The sequence below is a fragment of the Schistocerca serialis genome, chromosome 7, assembly GCF_023864345.2.
Source record: "Schistocerca serialis cubense isolate TAMUIC-IGC-003099 chromosome 7, iqSchSeri2.2, whole genome shotgun sequence".
NCBI classification, from domain to species: Eukaryota; Metazoa; Arthropoda; class Insecta; order Orthoptera; family Acrididae; genus Schistocerca; species Schistocerca serialis.
Window position 1 is genome coordinate 105,378,495 of NC_064644.1, and position 10,409 is coordinate 105,388,903.

At 42.2% G+C, this 10,409-nt stretch overlaps 1 pseudogene; it reads right to left on the minus strand.

The window, feature by feature from the left end:
- Nucleotides 1-9,049: 9,049 nt before the first annotated feature.
- On the minus strand, nt 9,050-9,167 carry LOC126413471 (5S ribosomal RNA; annotated as a pseudogene).
- Between the last annotated feature and the right edge of the window lie 1,242 nt (nt 9,168-10,409).

The following is a 10,409-nucleotide window of genomic DNA, read 5'->3' on the forward strand; positions in this document are numbered from 1 at the left end:
TTAAACACTTCCGCTGGCCACCAGACTCCCCAGAGATGAACGTTATTGACAATATCTGGTATTCCCTGCAACGTGCTGTTCAGCAAAGATCTCCACCACCTCGTGCTCTTACGTATTTATGGACAAGCCTGCAGGATACATGGTGTCGATTCCCTCCAGTACTATTACAGACATCAGTCGAGTCCGTGCCACGTCGTGTTGCGGCACTTCTGCATGCTCGCGGGGTCCCTACAGGATATTAGCAGTTGCATCAGTTTCTTTGGTTCTTCAGCGTATATAATGTGTTATAAAGATAGGTATCTAAAAACTCGTTGGTATTAGAATGCAGTGTTCTGTCAGAATGCCAAAGCAACTGTCTCACGAAGTTTCGCTGATACATCATGTTGAACAAGAGAACATTTACATTTACATCGATAGCAAAACTCATCTACTACTTTTGTGTCTCATTTTTTAATCTAATCCGCGCAGCGCCACCTGATTTAATTCGACTACATTCCGTTATCCTCGTTTTATTTTTGTCGACATTCATCTTATAGTCTATTTTCATCACGTTGTCCATTCCGTTCAAGTGCTCTTTGAAATATTACGGTATATTAATAATTTTTACTTATGGACCGTCTGACAGCAACTGAATAAAACACAATTTTAGTGCCATATGCGTTTCGCCTTTATTTTCTGCAAGGCATCATCAGTGGCCTGAAATATGTACATATGTTAGCTATTTTATTTACATTTTTGTCATTGTGCCTATAGGTTATAAACAGTTCTGGTGGTTGGTATTTCCTATTAAGTAGTAATGTTTTGAACTGTACTTACAGGTTGTGTGGAGAATTTCCTACATATTACGCTCCTGTTGCATTTTTGTTGTTGTTCTTATGAACGCCAATTTGCGGTTTTTTTCCCCATTCCACAACACTATGCACCGAACGCTTGTTTTAAAGCAATGTTTTGGTTTCTGTTGCCGACTGTCAAATGTTTTTGCCAAAGATCTAATGTTATTGCCAAACTTATGAGTGTAACTATTGAAGTATCTGTGGTCTGTTCGTGTATGCATTTGTGTGTGCGTTTGTGTGTGTGTGTGTGTGTGTGTGTGTGTGTGTGTGTGTGTGTTTTGGTGTGATATATATATTTTTGTGCTGTGTGTGTGTGTGTGTGTGTGTGTGTGTGTGTGTATGTCTCCAGATGATGTGGGGAAGAGTTTTCTTTTTTTATTATTTTTTGTTTTATGTTATCATTTCCTTTACTAAGTGTAGTAGGGAGCCTGTGCTGATGTGTGTTTGTTCATTTATCACGTGTTTGTTTTCTGCTATGGTTTTCTGTGTGTGGAAGTTTTCTTGCATTTGTATAAAATGTTTGTCATGGTTGCTTGTCCTCATTATTTTCATTTCTTGTTCCATATTTGTAGGATGATGGTTGTAGTGTTTTAAATGCTCTGCAAATGTGGAATGGTTTGTTTCATACTTCCAACATCTGATATGTTTTTTGTATCTTGTTTGGAAATCCCTGCATGTCATGCCTATGTATACTGCATCACAACTTTGACATTCAAGTTTGTATATTCCTGATTGTTGGAATTTGTTTCTCTTGGTAGCTGGCTGGCTTAGGTGTGATTGAAGGGTTTGCCCAGGCTTATATGCTATTTTGAAGCCCGGTCTCTATAGGACGTTTGCAGCTCTGTGTGTTAGTTTATGTGTGTAGGTCATGGTGTACCATCTGGTTCTTTTCTGTGTGGTGTTGTCATTGTGTGTGTTTGTTGAGTGTGTTTGTAAGTTTTCAGCTTGTGAGTTCTTTTGTATTGTGGAACTGTTGTGTTTTTATTTTTTGATTGAGCTTGTGTACCACATGTGTGTCATACCCGTTGCTCCTAGCTATTTGTATGATTGTACTCATTTCTTGTTCATAGTTTCTCTTGCTGAGTGGGATTCTGTTTAATCTATGTAACATGTGTCTTAGCGCTGCAAGTTTCTGGCTGTGGGGGTGGTTGGATGTGGAATGTATTATTGTGTCTGTGGCTGTTGGTTTTCTAAAGATGTTGAATGCTTTGAAATGCTTTACTGTCCCTGACAGAAGTGCAATGTTGACGGCAAACCTCAAAGTCTTTGTATCTTCCCCCAGAACTTTAATTATTTTTCCATGTTTGTCCTTCTTTTCCTTTACTGCTTGCTCTGTGTACACGTTTAACAATATCGGGGATAGGCTACAGTGCTGTCTCACTCCCATCTCAACCAGTTCTTTCCTTTCCTGCCTTTCGACTCTCACAACCACGCTCTGATTTCTGTACAAACTTTGTATAAGTTTTCAGTCACTGCATTTCATTTCTGTTACCGTGAGAATTTCAAAGGGAGCATTCCATTCAGCATTGTCCAAAGCTTTCTCTAGGTCTACAAATGCTACAAACGTGGGTTTGCCTTTCTACGTGCTGTCTCCTAAGGTGATTTGTAGCGTCAGTAGCGCATTGCCTCCTGCTGTGTTTCTCCGAGGCCCAAACTGATCCCCTCCCTGGTCCCTCTCTGGCGATTTTTCCATCCTCCTAGTTTTTACTATTTTTGATAATAAATTTAGCAGTTGACATTCCCTTCTCTTCCAGCACTATGAAAGAGAAAGCGTAATCGCCTGGAGACATGACGTAAAATGGAATTCGGCATTAATGAGTGTACTCAAATAGTTGCTGTAATCTATGGGACCTGTCAGATTTGTTGCAATAATAGTTCAGTGAACGGAGATGAGTATTATTTGTGTAGTGAAGCCTCTGTTCTGTACGAATCAAACGACGGTGGCCATTGTACTTGTTTATACACGGGAACACCGTCTGTGAGGCTGATTAAATATGCATACGGTTCTGCCATTTGGAAACAATATTAATTTGTAATCCTAACAACGCCATTAAATATTAACCTAAAATTCTGTGTTTTCATTCATAATGTACCGTGCATACTAACGTGTGACAAAGGGTTTAACACTCCCGAAAAAAACTGATTTTAGTGCGATGACAACAACACAATGATCTATGAAACTATGTAACGAGTCGGTAATCTGCAAATCCAGCCTAAATAAGTGATATTTATCTGGGTAGAAGGCCGACCAGCTAACTAAACAAGATCTAGGTTCAGGCGCCCGCCAATTTATCGAAAGGTACAGCACGTTGATTCGATATAACTTAAAATGACATGCGAATGTGAACGGGAATGAGAAGAAGGAATAACAAGAAAGGAGAGCATTAGATAGAAAACTACACCCTGTCAGCTCGATAACTCATTGGTATACCAAGCAAAGAGGTCACGGAAATTACATACAATCATAGCTCAAATGAAAGTTAATCGCCGTTATTTTAAAAGCGCCTCCATTGACTGTGACTGTTGACGTCTCTCTACGCACAGTGTAACAGAACGGAACACATAAAATTAGTTCTAATGCTCTGTGGGAAATGGTGTGCACGCAGGTTCAGAAGTTGAAAATAACGTCCAGGCATGTATGTATTTGGCGCTCAGAGTTATTCTTTGTAAGCGATGCGACTCTGTGGAATGCTCGAGCATCGGGTGGTTGGAGACCGTGCGGCACCGAGAAAACGCATTCTCGCCCGTTGGAAGAGAGGCAACGGTTTAGCAGGCTCTTCGCGACTAAAAATACCTGTCTTCACCGTAACCCAAAACCACAACTCACATTCCTGCATTTAATTTGAGTATATCCGGTTTATTTTTTCAAAAAAAAAGTTCTATTTTCATTCAAGGCAGGTAAAGTGAGTGTGTCTCCCTCAAAATAAATCGAGAGAGATAGCGCAGTGGCGAGCACACTGGACTCGCATTCGGGAGGACGACGGTTCAAATCCCCGCCTGGCTATCTGATTTACATTTTCCGTGATATCCCTATATCGTTTAAGACAAATACAGGCATGGATTCTTTGAAAGGGAACGGGTGATTTGCTTCCCCATCCTTCTTCAACCATTTGTTTGGTACACACAGAAATATTGTGAAACAAAGTACTAATGTGTATGGTCTTCTGAAGAATTTTACAAACACTGTTTCAAAATACATTATGTTACCTGTACATGTCACTGCCCATAAAAAGCACATAGGGGCTACTATGAAAGTACTACAATGTTGTTCCTGTGGCTGGCAAAATTATTGGAATTTTGCAGTGTCGCCTGAGAAATGTATCAAAACAATTCCTTTTTTCTGCAAAACACAAAACAATTCCACATTTTCCGCAATTCACAGTCGCCTATCCCTGAAAACAAAACCTTCGACTGTGACCCACACTCCGTGCGAGGCACCAAGGCTGTCATATCGTACATTATTCACTGGCACGGGAGTAACTGTTTTCTTCTTCCTCTAATCTTGTTGCCTGTCCAATGCTCAAAGCCAGGTTTTCTCTTCCCAGAAAACGTAAGTCCATTTGCAATGTCCGAGGTATAAATTCGGCTAAGTGAAGCTCACTAACCTTTCACCAGAGACGAAAGAATACCGCTGTGTATGACAGATTAAACGTTGCATGCAAGCACCATTACCCACCCAAGGAGGCGAAGAGTATGCAAATTTTATACTGCTTGAGAGCAAAATTGGCAAACAGACAGTTAAGCCGAGCTTGTGCCCCGCCATATGCTATACACTGATGAGCCAAAACATTATGACCACCTGCTTAATATCTTGTTTGTCCATCTTTGGAAGAAAATACGTCACTGATTCTGCGTATCAGGGTTCAAAAAATCAGATGGCTCTGAGCACTATGGGATTTAACGTCGGAGGTCATCAGCCCCTAGAACTTAGTAGAACTTAGAACTACTTAAACCTATAACCTAAGGACATCACACACATCCATGCCCGATGCAGGATTCGAACCTGCGACCGTAGCAGTCGCGCGGTTCCGGACTGAAGCGCCTAGGTCCGCTCGGCCACAGCGTATCAGGGATCCGACAGTTTGTCGGTTAGTTTGGGAAAGTACGTGATATTAGATGTCTACGCAGGGTCATGTAATTCGAGTAAATAACGGGCCGCTGATTTGCGTACGCGGTGCAGGCGCCCAATAACGAACCTCGGTTGCCGAGACGTCAATGTGAGTTCACTATATCGCTCTTCAAACCACTGTAGCACAATTCTGGCTCCGAGACACGGACAATAATTCTCATGAAAGATAACATCACTGTCGGGGAAGGCATCAAGCATGAATGGGTGCAGGTGGTTCGCAGCTGTCAGCGTACCTTCGTTTACAACTACAGGTCCATGCACGCGCAGGAAAATTCCGTAGCATAATACTGCTCCCCCACCCCCCAGCCAGCGTCCGTGGCGCGCTGCACGTTCCGAGCCGCCGTTCACTTCGAGGACAGCGTTTGTGGAGACGACCATCGACCTCGTGTACCAAATGTTTCACCCGTAGAGCCCAAACGTTTCCATTGATCGACGGACGAATCCCGATGGACCCGTCAACACTGCAGTCGTAATTGACGATGTCGTTGGGTCAACATGTGAAGATGTAGGGGTGGTTTGCTGGGGAGCACCATGCTCAACACTTTACAATGAACGGTGTGGTCCGAAACGCTTGTGCGTGCACCACCATTGTGCTCTTTTGGCAGAGATGCCAGATATCACCTTCTATCCTACTTTACAGAGCAGACAAGCGTCCGAACGAACGTCGACAGTAGTACAGTCTGCCTCACTGAGTACTGACTGTTGTTGACACAGCTGAGGTAAAATGGCCCACGTCTCAAAAAAGTGTACGTTTCCTGAATAAAATTCAGTCGTCATTTGCACAGACATTTTTATTTCGCTTCACCGATTTCAGCTAACCAAATGGTCATTTTCAGGAGCTTACAAAATTAGGTGTGTTATCAGTTATTGGATCTTGGCCATACATTTATATAAAGTATGAGAAGTGCATTACAGAAACTTATTTAGTGTTGGTTTACCAGATGTCTGTATCTTCTTCATAGGAGGATAATGTCATAACATGTCGTAAACAGTATGTACTTTATCTCATTTGTGGAAACACAGGTTGAGGAACTGATAATTTACAGTAAATGAATCACATATATGTACATGTCAAACAGTTGTGTCAGCGGCAAGGAACATATATAAAAGCATATAAAAATTATAACTAATATACAAAATGGAAATGAGCGTTTGGCATCATTGGCCGGGAGGCCCCTTACGGGGCAGGTCCGGCCGCTTTGGTGCAGGTCTTACTACATTCGACGCCACATTGGGCGACCTGCGCGCAGGACGGGGATGAAATGATGATGGAGACAACACAACACCCAGTCTCTGAGCGTAGAAAATCCCCGACCCAGCCGGGAGTCGAGCCCGGGCCCGTAGGACGGCAATCCGTCACGCCGACCTTTTTTTTCGGCATAGTTCGTTGCGTTTGGTCTGGGCGGACGTCACGAGACATCATTTCAAGTTGATCGTTGATTCCTTGACTCAGTTTTTTTTTTATTACAGAGAGGGGGCAGCCCTCTGACCGAACACGCTGAGCTACCGTGCCGGCTGACCATTCAGCTATAGGGGCGGCTGATATGAAAGGAATTCGTACCCAATAAATTTGGAAAATGTGGCACATAGCTTTAATATCCAAAAGGAATAGATCAGTTTTTTACGTCTTACAAAAGATATTATGCACTCAAAACAGTGGATTTTTTAATGCAAGCTCATCATTCAGAAAATCTTTTTAATTTAGGCAGGTATGTTTACATAGTTCAAGCTCTTCTAAATGGTTCATTTTGTAACACCTGTCGGTCAAATGCAAAATTTTCATGTTAAGCTACAATTCTGAGGAGGAACAGTGTGTTTCTCGATTTTGAGATGTTCTGCAGAAGTTGATATATATGAATTCTCACCGTCTTTGTTGAGCAAACGCTCACGAAAGCGGGTCTTATATGCCGTCCTTGTCTGTCCTGTATAAAAACACGGACGTATACAACATAGTATTTTATATACCACAAATTTAAGAGATTTTTCAGTTGGAGGTTTCGCATTACGTACAGAAAGTAAGTAAGTGACATTTTTCGTGGTAAAGAACAGAGTGATGTCATAAGTTTTAAACATATTAGCTATACGACATGAAATGTCACCTAGAAATGGGATTCTAGTGTACTGCTTAACAGTAAGGCCATTTCTATTGGTTTAGACTAATTTGTGATCTTGATGGATTTATTTTATAAAATTTTTGTACTAGGCTTGCTCTACATCCGTTTTTGACCGCTTCATACTTTTAAGTTATGAAGTCCATTAGCCATAGCTAAAGGTGTTAGAAGCACGTCAATACTATGGTCGGTAATAGTGTGAAAGGAAGCCAATTTGTGGTTAAAAGGATGACAACAAGAAGAAGTAATGATGTTATCTGTTGTGAAAGGTTTCCTGCAAATGTCAAAGCTAATTTTACCGTCTAATAAACACAGTTGAAACCGGTAAAGCGAAATAAATATATCTGCTCAACTGCCAATTGCATTTTTTTCTGAAATATGTAGTACAGTTGCTGAAAAATAAAATCTATGAATAAAATAACAAGTATATATTTCCAGATATACGTTTGTCGAATTTTTTATCTAACACACTATAAGAATAGGAGACACTTATTTTGAAACACCCTGTGTAATTTGACTCTCTCCGCACCCTTGAAGGCCCTCTCTCATGATGTGATTCACGGAACGCGATTTATAAATGATTGGAGGAATGGAAACTCACTAGGCGTTTTAACGACGGAAGGTTGCCTAACGTGCCACCTGCCGCTTTTAATCTGCATGTCATTTTAGTCACGAAGCATGGTGGGAAAAAATCACAGGCGCTGCGACAGAAGCGGTCTGCTGTCGCTCTTAAGGAGCACTGCCTAGACAGGAAGCAATTCATCACTGTCACCTTGTAGTCTACGTCTTCCTAATAACGGCACTGTTGCGAAGTGACGCCACAGCCTTATAACTTTGCATGTTAACATTGTGTTGGAGCTGAACAGGTTCTTTGTTCACGCCGCCACAAAGGGGTGACTGGTTGTCTTTCTACTGGGCAACCGGGCCGGACATAGAGTTCCTTCCGCACCACACTGATTTCTACGAGGTATTCTACAGTTCTGCTAAATCATTAGCGGATAAACTACTTTCATGGAACGGGGCTGCAAAATCTGCGCTATTTTGAAAGTTTCCTTCTGGAAATGGTTGCAACTAAACGCTTACGGTTACACTTAGCACTGGAGACTTTGCTAATGACCTCAGATATCAAGTCCCATAGTGCTTAGAGCCATTTGAATCATTTTACAGGAATAATGAAATTCATAAATATTCATTAAAACTGTATGAGTATTCTTAATTAAACGAGTATGTATGTCGGCTTCAACAATACTTGTTGATTCATTCACGGTATGGTGTTGCGCAGTGACTCCACAGCCTTAAAACTCTACATTGTGATGGAGCAGAGAACGTCGGCTGTTAACTTCACCACAAAAGGGTGACTGTTCGTCTTTCAACTGAGCTAAAAGGCTGGCTGTTGGGTTTCTTCCAAAATCATAGTGATTTCTGCAGGATACCCTACAATTCTGCAACGCAGTAACGGAGAAACTACGGTTATTGTACGAAACTTTCAATTTTTGCAGCGCAGTGTGCGCTATTTTGGAGATATTCTTTCCGCAAATATTTGGAACTGCTTCCAGAGTTCGAATTAAGGGCTTACGGTTACACTTTAAGTGAGTTTACAACTGTGCTCCTTGCGGCTGTAGCCTGCCCCACATGAAAGAAGAAGCGCCCAGTGTGAGCACAGATATGAATGAAACCCACTCGTGCCGGCCGGTGTGGTCAAGCGGTTCTAGGCGCTACAGTCTGGAGCTGCGCGACCGCTACGGTAACAGGTTCGAATCCTGCCTCGGGCATGGCTGTGTGTGATGTCCTTTGTTTTTTTTAAGCACGAGCTTTTTAAACACGAGTGGCCTACCGGGACCATCCGACCGCCGTGTCATCCTCAGAGGAGGATGCGGATAGGAGGGGCGTAATGATGGTAGTCTTGACCGAAGCCGCTACTATTCGGTCGAGTAGCTCCTCAATTGGCATCACGAGGCTGAGTGCACCCCGAAAAATGACAACAGCGCATGGCAGCCTGGATGGGCACCCATCCAAGTGCCGACCACGCCCGACAGCGCTTAACTTCGGTGATCTCACGGGAACCGGTGTAACCACTGCGGCAAGGCCGTTGCCGTGATGTCCTTAGGTTACTTAGCTTTAAGTGGTTCTAATTTCTAGGGGACTGATGACCTCAGAAGTTAAGTCCCACAGTGCTCAGAGCCATTTTAGCCAAACCCACTTGTACGCACATGTTGAGGAAGAGGCAGGTACCTACAAGCGTGCCTATACCTGCGAGTGGGATAAGCACAGTCGTACCACAGTCTAATAAATACAGTTATGTGCACTTTCTGGTCGGAAAGTTGCTACCGTTTCATAGTTGGGGCGTCGCTAGTGCTTCAAGCGGTGAGCAAACACACATTCACATGCATCCTAAGGATAATGTTAATTATTTTCTACTTAATTAACGAAACAATAGTTGTAATTGTACGTTGCATGCGTTAGAAAATTTCTTAGAGACACGAATTATCGTGAAATACGTGTAAAACCACCCGAATCACACTGATTCAATGACATCAGCGGAGTGGTCAGCGGTCCTAGGCGCTACAGTCTGGAGCCGAGCGACCGCTACGGTCGCAAGTTCGAATCCTGCCTCGGGCATGGATGTGTGTGATGTCCTTAGGTTAGTTAGGTTTAATTAGTTCTAACTTCTAGGTGACTGATGACCTCAGAAGCTAAGTAGCATAGTGCTCTGAGCCATTTTTGAATGACATCAGCTATAATTTGTTTACGAAGAAATACTTTAGAATATGTGTATATTTGTAGCTTACTCCGCTGAAAGCAAGAGAATATAAACATAATTTATGCGTACAAGGCCTATATTTATGTTGTTGTCTGTTGCCATCATTGGCACTTTCCCTGACACTTAAGTTTTTTTATGGATTCTACTGATTTGCCCATTCATATATTTCACTCGGCTTTCGATTACATGGATAATATTGTAAATGTAATTACTTTTGCTTCAAAAGCGAACGGGTTGAAGATTCTTGACGTTTGTCGTTCAAATTTAGCAACAATTGTGGAATTTGTTTCTTCTATGTCGGGAAACACTTTCATTGCTTTTGACGATTTATTCTCTGTGGTGGCTTATTTCGCTCATTAATTAGTGTAGGTATTACATCTGATACAGTCTGTATCATAATTAATGGCGTAAACGGATGCAGTTGAAAGTATACGATACTAGAAGCAAAAAGGTCTCAGTAAACTTCGGGTCGAAAATGCATACCTTAAGAGCTACGAGGAATTTTTCATCTTCGATCCTGCGAAGCAAATCTCTTCTACTGCAAGCTCTTTACTTTCCACATTTTGGGAAGTAGT